General features: G+C 41.7%; 1 long non-coding RNA gene across 1 annotated transcript; it reads right to left on the minus strand.

Moving 5' to 3' along the window:
* Positions 1 to 5,324: 5,324 nt before the first annotated feature.
* LOC144583806 (uncharacterized) lies at positions 5,325 to 22,534 on the minus strand. Its single transcript, XR_013537765.1, has 2 exons — positions 22,288 to 22,534; positions 5,325 to 9,446 (listed from the first exon to the last, which is right to left on the minus strand). It is a non-coding gene; the product is annotated as an uncharacterized LOC144583806 (long non-coding RNA).
* Positions 22,535 to 22,572: the final 38 nt, after the last annotated feature.

The raw sequence follows: 22,572 nt of genomic DNA on the forward strand, positions 1-22,572 counted from the left end.
GATTTCCCAAAACATTTGGGATACAGAATTGCAGGAGAGGGGGACATGAATGCCCAAGTAGCAGTACTCTTGTCTGACCACATAAGTACAGCAGGTAAGGTTCCCAGTATTTATATCTGGCATAGTCAATTTAGAAGGTACATAATGCATCACAACTTGTAGGGGATGAAATTATGCACTCCTGTTCCTTTCTATGCCTGCAGAAGGTCCAGAAATCTAATCACACATAATTGCACATTCCTGAAGGCCCACTACCTAAAACAATTTCAAATGCCAGTTGGCAAAACAAAAATGCATATACAGTAATGAAATTTCAATTAAACACTCAGTGTTAAGAACATTTGCTCTTGGTGGGTTTTTGTTTCATTTGTCTTGTAATTTAGTCTTCTTGTTGTTGCATAGTTTCTGGAAACACAGATTTATATATTTTCTTTTTTTAAAAAAATGCAAGAAGAAACACACACTCTAGTACTTGGCCAACAACTAACAAAGTCTCAGCTATTTATGATGTAGAAAACTAAACATCATTAGAATCGCTAGTCTTTGTTTCGACATATGTAACCATTTTAATAAAATAAGTAACTGTTTTTAAAAGACCTTTTGCCATTTTGGAGATAAACACTCATTCTCAGGGCCCAGATTTTATGTGCATGTTCTGTTTGCATTAAGTTGTTGCTCAATATTAGGGCTGCAATCCAAAAGCAAATTAAGCCGCCCCAACTTCCAGGGCATTCAGCACACAAAATTCTGTGTTGGGTTATGGCCCAGAAGTTTGCGTAGCAAGTGATAAAGAATTTGTACAAGCAACGGGAGGCAGTGGCTCACAGCAGTGACCTGGCACATTCAAGCCGGCAGGAATTGTGCAATCTCAAACACACTGCAGGCTCACTTCTGTTCTGTGTTCAAGAGTTTAAAAGGTAGAGAACATTAAGTATTATGCAGGAATATCAATGCCATCTCATCTGGATACTTGAAAAGATCTTTAAGCACTATTTATTTATTTATTATTTGCTTGCTTGCTTGCTTGCTTGCTTGCTTGCTTGCTTGCTTGCTTGCTTGCTTGCTTGCTTGCTTGCTTGCTTGCTTCCTTCCTTCCTTCCTTCCTTCCTTCCTTCCTTCCTTCCTTCCTTCCTTCCTTCCTTCCTTCCTTCCCATAAAGGACCCAAGGCAGCTCACAACAACTAAAACTATAAAACAATCAAGAGTTTTAAAATGCCATATGAATAGTATATTAAAAACAATTAAACATATATCAAGATTAAAACCAAGATCAACTTTTTTTTTAAAAAAAAAGTACAAGTTAATAAGAAGCAAAGCATTCCTAAGACAATTGTTTCTTAAAAGCCGGCATGAAAAGGAAGGTATTTGCCGGATGGCAGAAGGACAAGAGGGAGAGGGCCAACCTGGGAGCAGCCACTGAGAAGTTGCTCTCTCCCATTCTCACCAAATGAGCTTGGGAAGACAGTAGACTGAGAGAAAGACCTCCCCGAAAGACCTTAAGAGCTGAGAAAGCTCATATGGGGGTGATAAGATCCTTTGCATTCTGATCTTACATTTCATATCTTTGTTTCTGGTTAGATGAATATAACATTTGCTTTCAATGGTTTGCTGTCAGTTCAGTTTCACCGTTCGTGTTTGAAGAATTTGTCATTACATAGATGCCGGTGGCCGACCCATGTATGAAAACCACAATACTACACCCGCACCAAACCCCGCCATGGCTGGAAACACCTTTCAAAGACCTTTTATGGCAGGAGAGAAGGGTCAATTTTAGAAGCATATGAGCCCAAATGTTTTCCTGCCCTTATTCCCAGTTCTATCCAGAAGTGATACCTTAATAGGCCAAATGAAAAGGCGTAAATATGCACTGACACACCTGCAGAAATGGGAAAGTTCTCCTTTGGAGAGGATGATCTCCATCTGAAGAGCTCTCCTCCTTTTCAGTGATGTTTAAGGGGCCACATTCCCCACACCCACCCCGTGGGTTTCCCTGGGCAGGTAGGGAAAGTGAAGACTTTGATTAGCCAAATGCATCTAACTGGCCCTCTCCCACTTTTTAAAATGAAATTGTTCAAGGCAGGAACATTTCGTAAGAAAAAAATGCAAACCATATAACATACCTATTCAGGAATGGTAGAAAAGATAGATTGCATGGCATGGCATGGCAGTTTGGTATGAACTGCGGATACAGCTCAATCCGAGGAATGGACTTTCTGGAAGCACTGTTAAGACCACTCCTCTGAAATAGCTAATTATTGCCCAGCTAGATGTTTCAACAAAACCACCATGATTTCTCTTTTATGATAGCTCATTTAGTTAGATAACTGGCTGTGGAGCCAAAGGTTCTGCATTCAATTCCCCATCCTAGAAGAGCCAGCCTGTGTGGCCTTGGTCAAGCTGCAGATTCCCAGGATATCTTCAGGAGAAGGGAATGGTGAACCACTTCTGAGTATTCCCTACCCGGATTTGAATTTATTATTATGCCGTAGTTCAACTTTCTTGCAATGCTGAGCTCCAAGGCTGTTACCTAGTCACAGTCTGGCACAAGTAGTAAACTATAGCAGTAAAGTCTAATTATGATGATCCTTGGATATATTAATTCAAACTAGCTATGCAAATTTAACGCAAAATGTGTCTTCCTTTCATTGTGACGAATGCTGTCCTTCTTGGTGTTCCTTTTCCTCCACTGCAACCGAGCAGTGGCTGTTCTACAACAGGGAAACAGTTGAAAGGAAGGAGAAGGGAAGCAGAAGTTTCGGGGGGACAGCTGATCTTGATTTCTTGTTGTCCACATGTTCTTTCAGGCATAATGGAGGCATAAAAGAAATGGGTCTGTGACACCCGTGAGCCGGGTAGAGAGGTGATGCTAGGAGTGCCGTCTCGCCCCAAAGCCTCTGTGGGCACGCAGACAGCCCCCAAGCCATTCCCACCCCGGATGTTACACCAGTCTGTAGATACGGTAGACTTGGAGAAGGGGTTGAAAGGGTTAAATATAGCTACCCAGACTCCTCGGGTCTGGGCAGGGAGGGGGGCGAAGGATCCTGAGGAGGGAGCGACAGGAGAAGTCAGTTACCGACAGGCAGGGGAAGAGAGCGGATGGGAGTGGGTATCCATCCAGGACCCCTGGTCGGGTAAATGGGAACAGGTCTGCCTGACTAAACAGGAGGCAGAGGTGATGGCATGGTGTTCAGTTTCACTCAAGATAGCCAACAGACTCGCTGAACTAGAAAACTGGAAAATTTAGGTCTTCTATCTTAGTCAATATAAGGCTCACACAGTGAACTCACAATTCCGCCCATCGTGTCTTATCACATCTATTCCTTGGTGGAAAACAGAGGACCTCCAGGAAACCTTTGCAATGTTCATGCTGGCGTTAATTTGTGAATAATGACCGTATGTAGCTGTTACACAGATAAGATTGCTAAGAAAAGTGACAAAGTCTGATCAGCAAGTGTCGCAACAGCTGGCACAGGCTACATGTGGGCTATGGGGCCAAGCTGAGGTGTTTGGATCCAGTGAAACTTCTTGCCAGTTCAGTATGAATATTCAGGTTTGCATAATGCCAGGATAAGTAACCTAGAGCTTAGAGCTCAGATTATAAAATGACTCTAAATATAAAACTACAGTTGCTCCTCATTTCAAGATTGACATAATCTGGATAATGCTTTGGGAATTCTTAAATTTAACATAACTTAGAATCTCCTAATGTTTTCATCTGGCTTGGAGGTTCAGAAGCTTCTCCAAAAATTAAAGTCTGTAGGCCAAGAATCATTACCATTGTCTTCAGCAATCAACTATTGAATCCAAATATGAAATAAATCTTTGACTTGTCACAGATGTTAATGCTTATGAATTGAGATGCAAATAAATTAACAACACCAACAATATTCAGAACCTTGACCTCATCACTAAACATCTCCCAACTGACAAGAACGCAGAAAAAGACTCATAATGAGCACAAAGAGCCATACAACTAAACGTATGTGGGGGAAGGGGGTTCACAGACGTGAACTCCCTCCTCATGCTCAGTCTCACCACCACAAACTCTTTGAATACAACGGTTATGTCATCTTGATTTAGTGTCAGTGACTGGGATTATTACCAAGACAGTAAGCCTGGCCCATGAGGACAACTGTAATTCGCATATACAACTGTTTAAGCAGCTGAAACTTTCTTTTATTTGTTTTCAGGTATTTTTAATGTCATTGTTGCATTCGACCTTGTTGCCCCTGTTTATTTTGGCCCTCACAAAGGCACACACCCTTGTCTCTTCTAGCTGCCACCAGGTATTATCCGCCTAATACCGATTATTTGTTTGTTTGTTTGTTTGTTTGTTTGTTGATTTGATTTGATTGTTTTTGATTTATACCCCACCTATCTGGACTACTCGTCCATTATGTATGTTACACATATGTGCTGCCAAAGCTAAGGTTTATTGAACTTAGGAATCAGAGGTTTGAGTAACAATTATTTGTTTATTGTCAAGTAAATCACAAAGGTAAATCACGTATGAACTGTATCAGGTATTACCAAGGATTTGATTATGTATGGGGTTGCAAGTACTTTTATTCCAAACTACTATATACTTTTAAGCAATATCTAATAGGACTTATAATTTCATTCCTGCTTATTCAATGTATTTTAACCTTCTCAATTCACTCTCTTAACTCTCTCAGTTCAATTCACTAACCCCCTTCTTCTCCTAAACCCTAACTGCCATTTCACATCCCCAACTGTCTCTCTAACTCCGCCCCTCCTGCCCTATCCTTGGCTCCTCCCTTTTGAGCTTCTGTGATGGACAGGCAGGAATGATGTCACTTGTTGGTATTTCGCTGCAGCCATGCTTGTTTTTTAAAAAACATGATCCTTCCACCCAACCTAATTTTTCGCTTTCCTAAGTAGCGGGCATGATATTTTTTTAAAAAATAAAATAAAATAAAATTACAGTAGCACATAACAGTTCTCTTGTTTCGACTGTCTCCTTTCCTTTTAGCAAGAAAGTAGACACATCATTTTAATACTTTAAGATCAGGGGGAAATCAGTTCAAAAACTTTTCCACAACATTCAAGGTAAATTCACCCCTTGTTTCCCCACTGTAATCTCAAAAATGCTAGGTCAGCAACCTTTCAATGTGATTTGGTTGGAATGGGGAAACCAAGCGGCTATGGACAGTCATGTTATCAACATACACCTTTTCTGTAAGTTAGCATCACAGTGCCATTGCTGATTTTACCATCTTAAAACAAAAAAATGTTCTGTTTGTGTTTGTGTGTGGTCTGCGCCCCTCTAGACAGGCAGATTGTCCATATGAAACCTGATGGGGGGAAAAACTGAGCAGTGAACCAGCAATTGGGTTACTATTGATACGCCCTGTATAACAAAAACTGCAAACACATAATCACACTACTTGACAGTGATGACTATTCAAAACATATTTCTCTCTTCACCATTATTGTGATATACAGCTTAACTGGGAGTTCAGGTTTTTGAATTGTTACCTCAGCCGTGGCCCACTGGTCTTCTGCAGTGTTGTTCCTTTGTAGGGAAAGAGAGGAAACTGTACCAGGGGACAGGATTTATATCTTCCGACTCTTCTATCATGCTCATTTTTGCTGGACCGAACAATGAACATAACACAATTCTCAAGGTGCTAAGATCTCAAGTCTGTGGGCTGCTCCAGAATCACCTCCACCAACAGACTCCCTCATCTATCACACTATACTTAACTACTACTGCTTTTGGCTATCTTAACTCCCTAAAGGACTGTCATTCTAACCATAACTACCTAAGACTTGCCAAGACTCATTTTATGAGCTGCTGCTGAGAGTTTAGCTATTTAAGACTGATTTTTAAACAATTTTCATTGGCACTTGATAGTACATGCTTGATTTACTCTGCTGTAAATAACCACAAATAAGGGACATCTCTTTCCTTTATGGCAGTGTAATCATACATTATTTTGAGGGGGAGGATGAATGGCTTTCTCGTCACATTTTGGAATTTATTCTTCATTCTGTTATGAACTCTGGTGGGGCTATATTAAGTCTTGGAATTTTGTTTTGTGTTGTTTTAAAGCATGTTTTAAAATGCTTTTTGATATGCAGTAGTAAAAACTGTGCTCCATGGAAGCTGAGACTTCTAAAAATAAAAATAGTATGGAATTTCTTTGAGAGGATATCAGTGAATTTGGGGCAATTTAGCCTCTGCTACAGAGCATTGAGCTGCTTGAATGGTGTAAGTTGCTCAAGTTGCAAAATGTTCTTACAAAGTTGGGCTACAAACAGATGTGCTATATAAAGTACTTTGAATTCTATGCTGAAAGCTATTGGAGTATGTTTCTGGTGACTGGCACTTAAGAAAACATAGCAGGAATCTAGGATATCTGGGGGTCTGTTGTAAAGTTATAGGATTGCTTTGGTAGCTGGAGGTTCATATTTTAGGAAATGGCCTCTGCAGCATGTGGTCAATACGAGATGAGGCTCCCCTTTCCTGGATCATGAGCCAGTGGTAATAATATATTCACCAGAGATGATCATTCCAACCATAACTACCTAAGACTTGCCAAGACTAATTTTAGATGCAGATGCAATGAAACAGGCAGAGAATTAGGACTACCTTGCTGACAGAAGTTATCCAAGTGGTGTTTAGGGAGGGCTTTTTCAGTAATGGTCATACAGCTAACTCTTTTAGAATAGCCCTGCTGTACAGAAATCACCACCATTGTCCAGCTGGGCAAGGTCCCCCTCTCATCCAGGAAGGATAAGGATCCAATCCACATCTGGTGGCTCTCGCTTCTCCAAGGATCCTGTGCACATCTTCTGGTTGTACAGGTTGAAACATAGCCCTTATCAAAGGGCCTCAAGTTGCATCCAAGACAGAACAAAACCAAGCAATCTTGTCTGCAAAATTGTCAAAAAGATTAGTTCCAACTCAATGGTCTGCACACGCTTCTTGTGGTCCAGAGCTTCTTGAATGCTCCAGTCACCTCTGCTGGACAACTCTGTGCACTGTGCATTGAAATAGGCAGAGAATTAGAATTACTTTGCTGCCAGCATCGTCACAAAATAAGCCTTCTAATGATTTCTAATGCGTTCAGTGGGACCTGATCCAAGAGTCTCAACGCTGTCACTCTAGTTTTCATCCCAGTGGTTTTATTATTGTCCGATCCCTAATAAACAGGGAGTTACGCTATTGAATGAGATGCTTAGGAGCAACTGTGTCCACTGATTATTTCCCCATTTCAAAATCATTCCACAGAAAGCTCCCCAAGAGCTATCAAATCATTCATGCAATCAGCCAGCCATCTGGCTTGGACCATCAGCCCCTGAGCAGAGGCTCCATTTTTTACTGGATCTAAACTCTATCGGGTAGTGCTCTGTCTATGACCATGGCACTGCACACAGACCCTCCAAATCCATGCCAGCCATCACACATGTACACACAGATCCAGGTCCTGTACAATGAGTGGGACCAGGTACTATTTGAAACAGACCTATTACCATCATAGAGGACACAAAGTCATGAGTCACTCCTGGGAAGACGGCCTTGATGTGAATGCTGAAGTCCCCCAGCATGGCCAGCTGAGGGGAAACCAGCATCACCTCTGATGCCAGTCCAGTTACAACAGGAAGGAAGACTATGGTGGGGCAAATATGCCAGTAAAACCCCTAATCTGTCCTTGGCAGAATATACTGTACCTTCAGGTATACACGTTCAAATCCAGCAAACTGTACAAGTATCTATTTAATCTTCTCTGAACTGCATAGGCAGTCCAGTATTGTTGTTGTTTAGTCGTTTAGTCATGTCCGACTCTTCATGACCCCATGGACCAGAGCACACCAGGCCCTCCTGTCTTCCACTGCCTCCTGGAGTTGGGTCAAATTCATGTTGGTAGCTTCGATGAAACTGTCCAGCCATCTCGTCTTCTGTCATCCCCTTCTCCTCTTGCCTTCACACTTTCCCAGCATCAGGGTCTTTTCCAGGGAGTCTTCTGTTCTCGTGAGATATTGGAGCCTCAGCTTCAGGATCTGCCCTTCCAGTGAGCACTCAGGGTTCATTTCCTTTAGAATGGATAGGTTTGTTCTCCTTGCAGTCCAGGGGACTCTCAAGAGCCTCCTCCAGCACCACAGTTCAAAAGCTTCAATTCTTTGGCAGTCCAGTATTAGTCTCTATTAAGGAGACCCACAGAATCAATGGAGTTCATGCAAGTGTTAATTTATCAAGCTGCAACTGATTTGGGTGGGTCTATTTTAGCTGGAATTAACAACCGGATGTAGGTCTCATGGGGGGTGCAATGGTGGGCTGAGTAGCTAAGAAAAATGAATCCTGCCTGAAGCATTTGGCAATATCAAGATTTTATAATGGTGCAAGTAAACACTTCTATACCTCTTAGCTCATCATCAGCCCCTGTGCCCTCCGGAAAAGTTCCTTTTTCCATATCAAGTTTGCCTTCTATTTGTCCTGAACTAATTTTTTATTCTTCCTTGGCTTAAGCTGGAATGAATATGGCTTGGGTATAAATAATTTCCTTGTGCACCCCAGGAGTGGAAATCGAGTGCCCATGTACATTACTCAATTGTGTTTGCTACACAGCAAAAAGCTCCATGGGAGTTTAAAATATTTGTCAGACTACAGCCAAACACGACACTGCCCGGCGAGTGCTAATTAATCATTGCTGCTTGTTGTTGTTTGTTGCTTGTTCTTATTCCAAGAAAAAGTTCAGTTGCCCAGGGGATATCATCGAGGTAGCTTGGAAAAAAAAATACTGTAAGCCAAGGAAATACAAGTAACACAAATTAGGGTTGTCACTTACATTGTTCTTCATTAAAACTTGGTAGAGAAAAATGAACAAATATATAGGCAACAGGGAAGGAAAAGGAAGAAATGCCTTGATACAATACCATTACAAACAGAACACAATGCTGATATTCAGACATTAGTTTAAAAGTACGTTCAGAGTCCAGTGGCTGTTAGTCATCATGGCCTGGCGGGAATATTGTTTTTAAAAAGATGATCCCTTGAAAAGTGCTCTGTGTGAGTTTGGCATGTGCATACGTGCCATGTGCAGGCACATAAACAGTTTATCATGATATTCAGGGTTTTTTTTTTAAAGGCAGAGACTCATAGGACATGCCAGCAAAGTGCCCACTGTCGAAAAAAGTGCCTCTCAGTGCCATGTTGTGTAACAAAAACACCATCTTGTTTAACCCTCATTTAGACATTTGGATGCCCAGAATAATGTTTTCTTGTAGAATTCACACAGAACAAGACTTACAAAGTAGGCATGTTATGATGGTGGCCAAAATCCAGAAAGAAACTGCACAGATAAGGCAAACCTTCAGTAGTTTTTCTTCTCCTGTTGGCTCTCCTTCACGTATTCGGGGGTGAAAACTCACATGACTCATTTCACAACCACTGAAACATCAGGTGTACCATAGACAGCCTGCTGGAGGGGAGGAAAATTTTGTACAGATGCATAAAATCAACAAGGTTTTGTCCAGTGTCACTTGAAGAGCTGTAAATAATGTCACCAATATTTAGCCACTTGCCATGTACATGCACGTTTTTCACATGCAAGAAAACATCCAGGACAAAAAAAATCCCAGAAGATCTATTGCATTTTGCCGTTAAGATACTCCTTTTTTAGTCCAAGTCAATGTTATGTATTAGAGCATAAATGTCAGAAGCCATTGAACCATGAGCCATGATGTCAACCAGTAAAGGTGAAATATAATGGTTGTCATGAAGTTGGCTATTTTTGCGAAGGATATTAGTGGGTTCTGAAATACAGGACCCACTAACCCTAATATCCTTCCACCCTAACCCTAAACATAAGCCTAATCGTAACCCTAATCCTAAGGTAAGGTAAAGGTTCCCCTTGACATTTAGTCCAGTTGTGTCCACTCATCCCTGTTTCCAAGCCGTAGAGCCAGCGTTTGTCCGTAGACAGATTCTGTGGTCACATGGCCAGCACAACTAGGCACAGAATGCCGTTACCTTCCCATCGTGGTGGTACCTATTTATCTACTCACATTTTTACATGTTTTCAAACTGCTAGGTTGGAAGGAGCTGGGACGAGCGACAAGAGCTCACTCCATCGCGTGGATTCGATCTTACGATGGCTGGTCTTCCGACCTTGCACCACAGAGGCTTCTGCGGTTTAACCTGCAACGCCACCACGTTCCTCCAACCCTAACCCCAACCAACCCTAATCCAACCTTCAGATGATTCTGGATACACTGGGATGAGAAAATACACCATATACTTTGATCATAGCTGGGCCTCACATGGCCCATTGGTATTGTCTTGTGAATATCTCTGATGCAAGAGATGATGAAAGTGCTGCTTTCGCCTGCTTCTGGGGAAAGAAGACATGATGGTAAGCAGGGTTGCTGAGCTTCTGGATACCATCTGAAGTCTCATGGCAGATCTCCAGGTGGAGAGACAAATCTGAAGTAAGTGGCGCTGGAGAAGGAGGAAGTCTGATTTGTCAGATTGTGAGGCAGATTTAAACTCACTGTGGCTCACTGTGAATGTTTTTGTACACGAGATGCAGACACATCTTCATCCGGGGGGAGGGAGGGAAGAGTCTTATTTGGGTTTTACCAAAATTCTGGATCTACACACCTAGATATTGTTGCAGAGTTTTGAATTTCTGGCAAAATTCCTCGTCCTATGGAGCAGAAGTGTAGAGGTTCGCAGAGGAGAATAGCTTCAAGTTCCCCCAAACAGTCTTCTCCTTTCCCATTCACTGGCCCTTATAATCTCAATAACTCACACTGAGATATCAGTAACAGAAAGAATAAAAAACATTCCATTGTTTACAGTTGTGAACAGATCAACAGCAAACAACTGACGGTGACAGAAGAGAACAGAGGGAAAGACTAGACTTAGCAAAGAGGTGGGGCTATCTTTGAAAAGAAGAAGGAATTATTGGTTAGTTCTAGATAGATTGACAGTTACTCCAGCTCAGAAAAATCCCTCCCAGCCAAAAAACTGCAGACAGCATGTGAAATTGTGAAAGTTTCGTCAGATACACCTCATAACTGTTTCTGGAATCCGCTGGCATGGAAGCAGTTCTGCCACCTTCCACACACTTTCCTTACCTGCCTAGTCTTTCCAACATCACAGGGGTCCTGCCCTTCTCTCTCAGACTTCTCAAGGAATGGCTTGCTACTGATTTGACAAGAAGTAAGTGAAGTAATAGCAAAGAAAAGATTTGTAAAGGTGTCTAGATGGCAGGAATCCCACAGAAGTGTGGAGCTCAATTTCAACACTGATAATATATTTTTCTGGTATCATATTAGCAGCAAACCCAACATGCAAGCTTCAGATACAGATTTTAAATCTGTGAAAAATTACTGCATTACAGAAAAGAATGGGAGTGAAGAGAAAGAATTCCCTTACATCATCAGGAATATTTTGATATGAATAAGACTTCTAGAATAAGATCCATGTGCAGAAAAGAGAATGGTGGGTGAGAGACTTTTCTATAACTGGTCCAAAAAAAAAAAGGTCTGCTTCATCTTAAGAAAGCATGTGTGGACTTTCTAGAACTTTCTGGAGCTGGGCTGAGCTCTTGTCACTTCATCTGCAGTAAATGGCATTATTGTGTTTTGTGCAGATTGTTTATATACCTTGGGCTAACTTTTAAATTGGGTACCTAGTGTGGTGCGGTGGAAAGAATGACGGACTAGGACTCTGGACACCAGAGTTCAAATCCCCACTCAGCCACAGAATCTCACTGCGGGAGAGAAACTGGCAAAACCACTCCTTAAATGTCTCACTTACTTTGAAAACCTTATTAGGGTCGCTATAAGTTGGTTCAGACTTGATGGCACATAACTAACTAACCAACCATTTAAATAAATGTTTTTTCCATTATGGTCTCCAGTTTCCTAGAAAAACAGTTTTCTTCCCCTAATGCTATCTTTCCCACAACAGCTTAAAGTAAAGCATTCACCACATAATCGGTCATAAATAAAACACAACATTAGGGAAGTCCTCTTAGCAGCATTATTTGAGGGCCTGTCAGAAACAAAAATAAAGGCAACAGTCTTCTTTTTTACAATTTCCTCACAGGCAACAGAGGTGAGAGCACAAAAATACGGCTTATATTATGAAATATGCCCTGGTATCTGTTTCACCGTGACATGTACCAGCACGAAAATGACATTTAGTGGGACAGGGATTTACAACTAGACGTTAAACATGGGCATGTGGAAACATTATTAGGTAAATTTATACTTAGCTACCTTTTGCTACCTTCCCATAACAGCAACAAAATGTTGGTAGAGAAACCATGTGCCAAGTATAGCATTTGAGCTTGTTTTAATGGCCCGGTAAGAAAGTAGCCTAGTCAGGAACCTGGCTTACTAATTGCCATATATCTTAACGAGAAACATCCAAGGGGTGTACATCCTTCGTACGTTAACATCCACCTACGCTGTAAAGAACATCAGTGAGTGCAGCAGGTCTGAAAGGAAAAGCTATGGCAATAAATAACACTTTGTGAGTTCAATGATGAAAGCAAGGCGGGATATAAATGTGCTAAATAAATAAATATAATATAATAAATCCTCGGTTTATGTACCAGTCCTGTTCTCCTTGAATTCACTCAGTATAAGGTTCATGGCTGACTTCCATATTACTGAGAAGAACTCCCATGAAATATTACAAGTTACTGAAGGCTCATTAAACACTAATGAACTTCCTGGGCTCTCAGCTTTCTGAAGTTCATTATGGCAAGCCAGCCAGAGTTTGTGAAAGAGCCTGACAGTCTTCTGGTGCTATGTTACCAAATTACAAACCAGTGACCAGGCCTGTCCCCTAGGTCTGTATCAAATTTTCAGCACACAGGCAACGGGATATGCCAGGGTAAGAAACTTGTCCCCCTTCAGATTTTGGCCAAACAAGGCAGAAAGATGATCTTTCAGGTAATCTGTGGCCTGAAAGTCATTTAAGACACTAAAGGGTAAAGCTAGTGTGTTGAATTGGGTCCAGAAATGGACTGGGGACCAATGCAAGTGAAAACAACAGGTGCAAAAGGCTCAAATTTTGATCCTCAGGTAATATCCTCACAACCCTTTTCTGGACCAAATGCACTTTCTGAATTGTGTTTGTCAAGCAATGCCATGTAGAGGCATTGCAATAATATAAGGGAGAGATGGAGAACATACAGTATTCCAATGTTGTACCAAAATTCATACCCTGACTATTTGGAACGTTGCTTGAGGCTAATGGGAGCATATCTCAAAGAAGATGACGGCCACAGATTCTCCACTCAAAGGAGAACTTCCCAATCTTGGGTCCCCGAGTGTTCTTTGGACTACAATCCCCAGAAATCCTAGCCAGCACAGCTAGTGAGGAAGGCTTCTGGGAACCATTGGTCTAGAGCAGTGATCCCCAACCTGGGGCCTCCAGATGTTCTTGGACTTCAACTCCCAGAAATCCTGGCCAACAGAGGTGATGGTGAAGGCTTCTGGGAGTTTTAGTCCAAGAATACCTGGGGACCCAAGGTTTGGAACCATTGATTTAGACCAATACCAGAACTGATCAATGTGGTCCTTTATACAATATTAGGGATGTGATGGGAAGCTGGCAGAGATTCTCCAGAACCATCCATGCTCTCTGCTGATACCCAGCCTCTTCCACGTAAGGCTGCAGCTGGCATACCAGCCATTAAAATGTACTTTGAGCCACAGATATCTCCTGAGCCTCTGGTGATGCTGCTGGATTGTGAATGTTTAGGGTGGTGTAGTCCCAAATAGAACAGGCTGGCTACCACTGTATTTGAAAGTTCCTCCTTAAGGGAATCATCTGAAGGACTCTGAGAGAAACTAAAAGAGTTTCCTGCAATGTCTCAGTTAGACATGGTGTATTCCCGATAGGTATATTAGCGCAAATTCTTAATAGCATTCTTCAGAGATCAAAAACAACTGGACCAAGTCTGAACTCTTCTAGAAGCAACAAGGTCAAAACAAAAGCTGTCACGCTATGGTACATCGTGGGAAGAAAAGACTTGGGAAAATACTGTAATTATTGGAGAAGCTGAAGGTAGCATGAAAATAGGAAAATCAAACATGGGATGGATTGACGTCCATAAAGGAAGCCACAGCCTTTAGCTTGCAAGACTGTTCATAGTAAGACCTTCTGGAGATCAATAATTCATGGGTCATCATGAGTTGGAAGCAATTGGATGGTGCATAATAAAAACACCTAGAATTCCCCGGCTACCGGCTATATGGTTACATGCTTGTGCCGTTTTTCATTTTATAATTCCACCACTGGATATTTTGACTGTTTTGTTGTTTTTATTCATATTGATTGTTTTAGTTGGTTGTAAACTTCCCAGAGTAGCGCTTTCACACTAATGGGGTGGCATACAAATTTAATAAATAAATAAATAATAAATCATATTTGTCTGTGACCATACTAGGTGCAGGGCCTTTTAAAAAAAACACTTCTAAGTCCTACAAGGCTGACATCAACATTCAACATAATATGTGCACTCTCCTTCCTTCCCTCCCTTTCTCTCTCTCATGTCATCCACACTAAAGGAACAATTGAATCACACATTGGTACGTAAATATCACATTTTTCCCCTCTAAAGTCTGCCATTTCTTTTTCTTTGGAGCTCAGTGGGCAAGCAGCCCAGAACGATGAAGGCATTTGCCAGAGTGTGAATTTCTGACCAGCGCTGTTGCATACCCAGCTCCAGTCGCTCAAATCATAACTTAGGAATGCGCTTCTATTGCACCTTTCCAACTCTCTCCTCACTGCTGTAATGACCATGACAGAAGCATGTTTGAAAGGTGCAAAAGTTAGCTCTGTGGGAAATGTACCAGAACTATTCTTTCCACTGACACAATTTCAGTGTTCCAAGAAACACAATTAATTAGTGTTATTGAGCTGGTTCGGTCCCTAATAAAAATTATTTCAGAGTGGTTATATGACGAGCCAGGGGTTCCATCGTCTGCACACTGAAGTAATTAACAAGGCCTTTGATTGTATTAAGACAAGTTTAAAACGTGTTGTTTGGAACACTAATGCACATGGAAAACACATGTTGCACTGAATCCTGTACACAGTCGTTTAGATCAGAGGTGTTGATGAATTGTGTGGAAATTATTACATAGTCTGAAGGCACTTTTATGGGCAGCACAACTATGTGCTTCCCAGATGTCATTTGAAAAAAACAGGTCTTCCTTTTGTTTTTAAAATAGCAAGAACATAAACGAGTGCCAGGATATATGTTTTTTAATCTCATGTCTCCTTAGGATGATTAAAAACACTAGCATAAAGCTTTGCAGCTAAGATTTTTAACAGAAAACTAGGGAACTCTGAAAAGGAATTTTCATCCCATTAATTGCATCATACTTCTAACAATGTGCTTTGCTTGGTGTTCCTACTTCTCAAACAATCCTTCTTCTGCAGTCTCACGGAACTGGAGGTTCAGCCAGAGGGTTAGGGCCACAGCCAGTGCTCAGTCTGGACTACTATTGCAGAAAGGACTAGATCATATTTTCCATTCCACTGGCCATGCTGGCTGGAAACACCTGGAATTAGTAGTCTAAAAAAGTAACTTTTCCAAGTTTTGCCCTTGAGGTACTTGAGCACAACAAACATTTGTACCATTTCAGTGTTGATCGCATTTCAACATCAAGATTCACATTCACACATTGCAAACAGAAGCATGAAGAACATATATATGTGCAAGTGGATCTCATTGGCGTGTCTTCTATGTCCCACTAAGTGCATGATACGACATCTCTGTCACACATTACCTAAGACATTGTAATAGCTACTGCCACCTTTGTAGTTCCAGCTAATACAGTGGTGCCTTGCTTGACGATGTTAATCCGTTCCAGCAAAATTGCTGTTAAACAAAATCGTTGTCAAGCGAATTTTAAAAAACCATTGAAATGCATTGAAAACCCTTCAATGTGTTCCAATGGGCTAAATACCTCATCATAATGCGAAGATCCTCCATAGGGTGGCCATTTTCCGGTGCCTGTATAGTGAGGAATCCGTCCTAAAGCACAGCGAGGAGCCATTTTGCACAGCAGGCGGCCGTTTTAGAGCTGCTGATCAGCTGTTTGAAAATCGTCGTCTAGCGAAAAATCGGTTCCCAAAACAGGGAACCGATCATCGCGAAGCGAATGTTTCCTATTAGAATATCGTTTTGTGGTTGCAAAAGCAATCACAAAAAAAATCATCATCGAGCGGTTTCATCATTTAATGAGGTAATCGTTAAACGAGGCACCACTGTATGTCAATTCAAGCAGTTATAAATTTTGCTTACATGCTTGTTGAGTAATTGTGTGGTGGACAGGGAACAACTTGGCAGAGTCTAGTCCATTAAAGGATTGCATCAACCGCATGATGCAAGCCCTTCAGTAACTATTTGCTAAGAGGATATAGGTGCAATTCGGACTGGTACGGGACCAGTCAAGGTGAACGTATCAGCTAGAGTGCTTCAGGTATTATGAAAAATGAACTTGAAAGAGTATATTCTTGCTTTAAAAACACACAAAAAAACCCAACCAAAAAAAATCAAAACTTCTTTTAACTTGCTTTTAATTGTATCCCAATTTCCTACACTAACTATTCAAAGTCATTATGAACAGAATGTGTCACAAAAAACAGATTGGTTTTGCAATACTATCATCTCTGGGACAGCATCACAGGGCCTATAGACAAATCAGAAACTTCACACTAAGGTCAGTGATAAAGCTTCAGTCCTGAAGATGTGCTCCCAGATCCTCTCTCCATCTCCACTGAAAGAGCAGGATCCCTCCCTTTTCTGACGCTAGAATGCCATGGTGAGATACAGAGGGGGTATCAGCAGAGAGCATGGATGGTTCTGGAGAATCTTTGCCAGCTTCCCATCACATCCCTAATATTGTATAAAGGACCACATTGATCAGTTCTGGTATTGGTCTAAATCAATGGTTCCAAACCTTGGGTCCCCAGGTATTCTTGGACTAAAACTCCCAGAAGCCATCATCATTAGTTTTGCTGGCCAGGATTTCTGGGAGTTCTAGTCCAAGAACATTTGGGACCCCAAGATTAGGAAGCACTGGTCTAAATCATTTGACTTCAATGCGAGCAAAGAGATGGAAATGGTTATAAATTGGGAAAGGAGCAGCAAATCCTGTTCCTTGAAAAGTTACTCTCTCTCTCTCTCTCTCTCTCTCTCTCTCTCTCTCTCTCTCTCTCTCTCTCTCTCTCTCTTTTTGGTCTATGACTCCAAGAATCCCACAAGTTTGGCTTGGGAGTCTGAGAGATGCAGTCTAAAGAAAGTAACTTTTCTAAGGCCGATGGAATGATAACAGTGGGCAGACCTATTGCTCAGACTAACTTGGCCATGCTGGTTGAGGAACTCTGCAACAAGAGGACCATTTCCAAACTCTTTGGGAAGATAAGAAGTGCACAGATGTATTTTTTATACTATTTGGCCTGTTCTGCCAATCAACCAGAACTGACCATGATAAATATTGTAACAAGGTGTTTTCCCTCACTTGCTTTCCAAATTTCAAAAGCCAATAAGTGCAAAACTCATACCACATAGGCCTTCAGAGTATCTATGTCTACCACACGGCCAATAGGCTCCAGAGAAAATGAGCTTCCATCCATCCCACCTTCTCATCCTTTTCCAAAGTCCATCTGCATTACATAGACTCTTGCTGCACTCAACGCTGTAAATGACTGATGAGGCTATTTCTATGGCAAGAGAGGAGGCGCCATTCCAGCTGGCAGCCCTCTCCATGGCAAATCACCCAAAGCAGTCAAGGATTCCAGCAGTGAGATCAAAATCCCACCCTGGCTAAGAGCAAAATAGTGTTCCCAGCTGAAAAACTGGCCCATAAGACCTCTTGCCTAATTAACTGCTGCAGGTGGATGGCTCTGCCATCTCCCTAGGTTCTGTTCGTTTAGCCATCACATATGGTTGAGCTGAAAGGTTCCTCTCCACCATTAATTTGACACCTTTGAAGAGGAATGGTTTGGGTGATAAGTATCATGCCCGACCACCACACACAAGAAACTCATAAAAACTAATATCTGCCCATTTATGAGGGAAAGAATTAGGAATAATATTAAAGCACAAGGTGTTAGCTGGGCTAGTTCCATTTTAATTTAAAAGAAAGGGCTCAGAGAAAAATTTACTATCCCTAGAGTGAGTGTGCATGTGTGTGTGTGTGTATGTACATTAAGATCTCCAAGTCAATCTCTTTCTCATTCCTTCCCACTTAAAGGTCAATGAAACATCTGTTGACTGGGCTTCATGCAAGGCAGCGTGGACACATTAATATTCCAGGACAAAGGTCACAATCGTGGTGCATTACTTCTCATCCGTTGGAATGCCATAGTGGTCACCAGCACAAAGTCTGTGGACCAAAGCAAAGTTTTTTACATATCAACTAGGATATTGAGTTCAACATACAATCCCCTATGTGCATCCTACTGCTCCTGCGTATACTTGTCTCTTTCCCTAGTGGCATCTTCTGGGACAAAGTGTTGAGAGAACACGTTGAGTTTATCCATCATTTCTGGATTTCTTGTGGCTGACAAGTCATTAGGACTGGTCAGTAGTTAACTGTCCCTAGTACGTCCTGTAGCTGTTCTTTGTATGGCTGCTGTGAAAAAGAAGAGAAAGAATAATCTGCCGGTGCCTCCCCCCCCCCCCGGGATGATGCGTTAGTAATAAAAAGGTGTGAATACAACTAGGAGGACGTATCAGTTGTTCTAGGAAGCTTGCAATATTTGAAAGATTTCTCAGGAACTGATATACCACAATCTTCTTATATATAAGCTGAATCATTTGCAAGAACAACCAGATTTTCAAGTTATAGGTGAATCACTGAATTCCCAGTGTGTTGTAGTGCAGTGGTCTTCAACCTTGGGCCTCCAGATGTTCTTGGACTTCAACTCCCAGAAATCCTGGCCAGCAGAGGTGGCTTCTGGGAGTTATAGTCCAAGACCATCTGGAGGCCCAAGGTTGAGGACCACTGTCGTAGTGGATAGTGTGACAGATTAGGAATCTGGAGAACAGGGTTCGAATCTCCACTCAGCCATGGAAACTGACGGGAGGAATGGAACTGGTAAAACCACTCCTTAAATATCAAATTTACCTTGAAAACCCTGTTAGGGTTGCTATTAGTTCCAACTTGACAGCACATAACAACAGGTGAATCACTGAACATGGGATTTTTAAAAAAGTTTTCTGAACTAAAATTCTATAATTCTCTATCCTGGAATGTCTACCTAACCTGCACAGACATTTTAAGTGTGGCTCACCAGGGAGAAAGGACTAAGCTTTGTGCCTTAGCTGGACCTCGCTCCATCTTGCTTTCTGTTCAAAAACACAGGTGGACACTTCTTGTTAGGAGCTTCCTTTCTGAACAGAAAGCTAGACGGAGCTAGCCCTTAGGCCTTTCTCCCAGGTAAGCCACAATTAGGTGTTAGTGGGTCCGACAGAACTCTCAGAATGGAGAATTATGAGATTCATAGTTCAAACAACCTCAACAGATCCACTGCTTATAGATTAATATGTCAAACTCCCTTTTCCAAGAACAAGCAAATGGACCACATTGTGATCAGCTGCCAAGAATAGCACTTAGGCACTAGATGGATGAGATATAAATGTAACAAATAAAATAAAATAAATAAATATTTTGGAAATTTCTAACGGATGCTTTCAGAACATTTTCAAAGGCAACCCCACGTACAATACCATACAATACATTGCAGTCTTATAACCCAGTATTTAATAGAGTGCGGAGAATTTCAGTAAGGATAAACATAATTTAAGGCTGTGTTCTTGATACATGAGGTTGCTTTCCAGATTTATCTCAAACGGTACAAGGGAGAACAACATGCAGCTTAGATTTTCTGGAGTATCTTCATTGCAGCCTTCTTCTCTGTCCACTTCTTTACTGCTCCGCCAAGGTTTCCAGACCAAAAACAACCCCACGTGTGCTAGGAGGCTGGGATCAAGAATACTACTGCAATTCCCATCAGCCCCCTGCAAAAGCCAACAAGATGGTAGCCCCATCTCAATTCAGCTGTGAGACAAAACAGTCTCTTTGCCTTGAATGTTTCCACAGCCGTTAGCAACCCATAAACTATAAGCTCCTTGATCTTTCAAAATATGTTGTAAGGAAGCCAAACCCTTTCTATAACCACCCAAGCTTTCTTCAACTTCTCTACTGGCAATTGACCTTCCCTGTATTGTAAATAACCTCCCGCCCAAGTAAAGCTGTTTTAGAAATTAAGTATCTTCTAATTTGATAGCTTACAGAGCCAATGTTTTACAAAAGTAATAGGTTTCATTCACACTCCTTACTTGGTCTTTCCATTATCCCTTCCCACTGGGAAATTCCATCTACTGGATTTTCAGAGGATTCTTCAAGCTTTGCCATATGAAAGGATGTGTGGGTAAAATTGCCTCAGTGTAGGGCCTGGGGTCCCATCACCTTGTGCCTCATGTAATTGTTTGCATCTGTGCAAGGCAAAGGCACACTCACTTGCTCTTCATTTGGATATGTTTGTGAGATGAACAAATGTCTGAGGCACTGGCGGGCCAGCTCTTTAATATCCAAGGCATTCAGTGCCAAAGACCAGCTAGAGATTTTGAGATGTACTGATTGCATGGTGAGCAGGTGCGAGCAAGTTTAGTCAAACTCATCAGCAGTGGCTAGTGGTGAAAGTGATAGTGCAGGTATTTATCATGATAGTCCCCATAGCCAAACCCCCAAGGAAAAATCCCAAAATGCTGATACCTAGAGTGATCTATATAAACAAATTTAGATCAGGTCTTTTGTAAAGCCAACGGTTCTTAATTGTCCATTCAAGACCCACCATCCTCAAGTACTTTAGATTACCATAGAAGTATCTTGCACCAAGGGACGTGGTGGCGCTGTGGGCTAAACCGCAGAAGCCTGTGCTGCAGGGTCAGAAGACCAAGCAGTCGTAAGATCGAATCCACGCGACGGAGTGAGCGCCCGTCGCTTGTCCCAGCTCCCGCCAACCTAGCGGTTCGAAAGCATGCAAATGCAAGTAGATAAATAGGGACCACCTCGGTGGGAAGGTACCAGCATTCCGTGTCTAAGTCGCACTGGCCATGTGACCACGGAAGGTTGTCTTCGGACAAAACGCTGGCTCTATGGCTTGGAAACGGGGATGAGCACCGCCCCCTAGAGTCGAACACGACTGGACAACATATTGTCAAGGGGAACCTTTACCTTTACCTTTATCTTGCACCATTCTGTTGCTGGAAAAACCCATTTCTCTTCCAGTTACTGTGAGGACAGCAGCTAAATTCAGAGGGATCAGGGAATCTCAATGGAACAGATGAGGTCCAGAAATGCAGAAAGGAGCTTTTTACTTATGGAGCATTGTTTAGGCAAGATTTGATATACCATCAGGTTTCAGATATGGGACACTAATAGACAATGCAAAATTGCCACCCGACCTCTACTGCCCAGTTATCTGCAGTTTTCTTGGATAGCCATTCCCAGAAGCCTTCACCACTTGCTGTGTTGGCCAGGATTTCTGGGAGCTGCAGTCCAAGAACATCTGGGGACCCCAGTTTGAGAACAACTGATCTATACCACTTACAGAGGTGAAATTTGAAATATGTATATAATCGCAAGGTATCTTAATTCCATGCAGATGTGATAAATTTAAAGGCCAAAAAAGTACAAAAATGTGCAGAGGCATATAAAAATGTGTACACTTTGTCCCTTTATCAAATGAGATGTTAAAAGTCAATGGGGAGGAAGGGTATTCTAATTAAAAGAAATCAGAAAAGAAAATCCATGCATGTATGTATGAGTATCCAGTGCATGTACTGGGCAGAGCAATGCTTCCCCACCTTGTTCCCCAGATGTTTTTGGACTACAGCTTCTGGAAACCCTGGTCAGCAAAGCTAGTGGTGAAGACTTCTAGGAGTTTTAGTCCAAGAACATCTGGGGACCCAAGGTTGGGAACCACTGTCCTAGGACAACATCCTGTTTGTACTGCCCTAGAACAGCCCTGATTGTTACACTCAGAGCTGCTTTCAGACATGGTGAAGCCCTGCTTTATACCATTTTTAAGATACTCTTAGAAGATTGCCAATGATTGTAAACATCATATAATATGAAGCCCTGGACTGAACTTAATGGGTGTGTATTTCTACATTCAGCACTACGTAGACGAGTTAGAAAGCTGGTTTTAGTATCATATAGATTGATGTAATGATTCTTCATTTGCAAAGAGATATGGAAATGGATGAGTTGTACCTCTAATAGTGAAAGATCAGGATAGGAACTTTCCTTCACAATAGTTGCAGTCCCCTTCTTCTTCTTCTTCTTCTTCTTCTTCTTCTTCTTCTTCTTCTTCTTCTTCTTCTTCTTCTTCTTCTTCTCCTTCTCCTTCTCCTTCTCCTTCTTCTTCTTCTTCTTCTCCTTCTCCTTCTCCTTCTCCTTCTTCTTCTTCTTCTTCTTCTTCTTCTTCTTCTTCTTCTTCTTCTTCTTCTTCTTCTTCTTCAAGTTCCTAAGTTATAGAATCAACACAGATAACAATGA

This window comes from Pogona vitticeps, chromosome 6, assembly GCF_051106095.1.
Source record: "Pogona vitticeps strain Pit_001003342236 chromosome 6, PviZW2.1, whole genome shotgun sequence".
In the NCBI taxonomy this organism is placed as follows: Eukaryota; Metazoa; Chordata; class Lepidosauria; order Squamata; family Agamidae; genus Pogona; species Pogona vitticeps.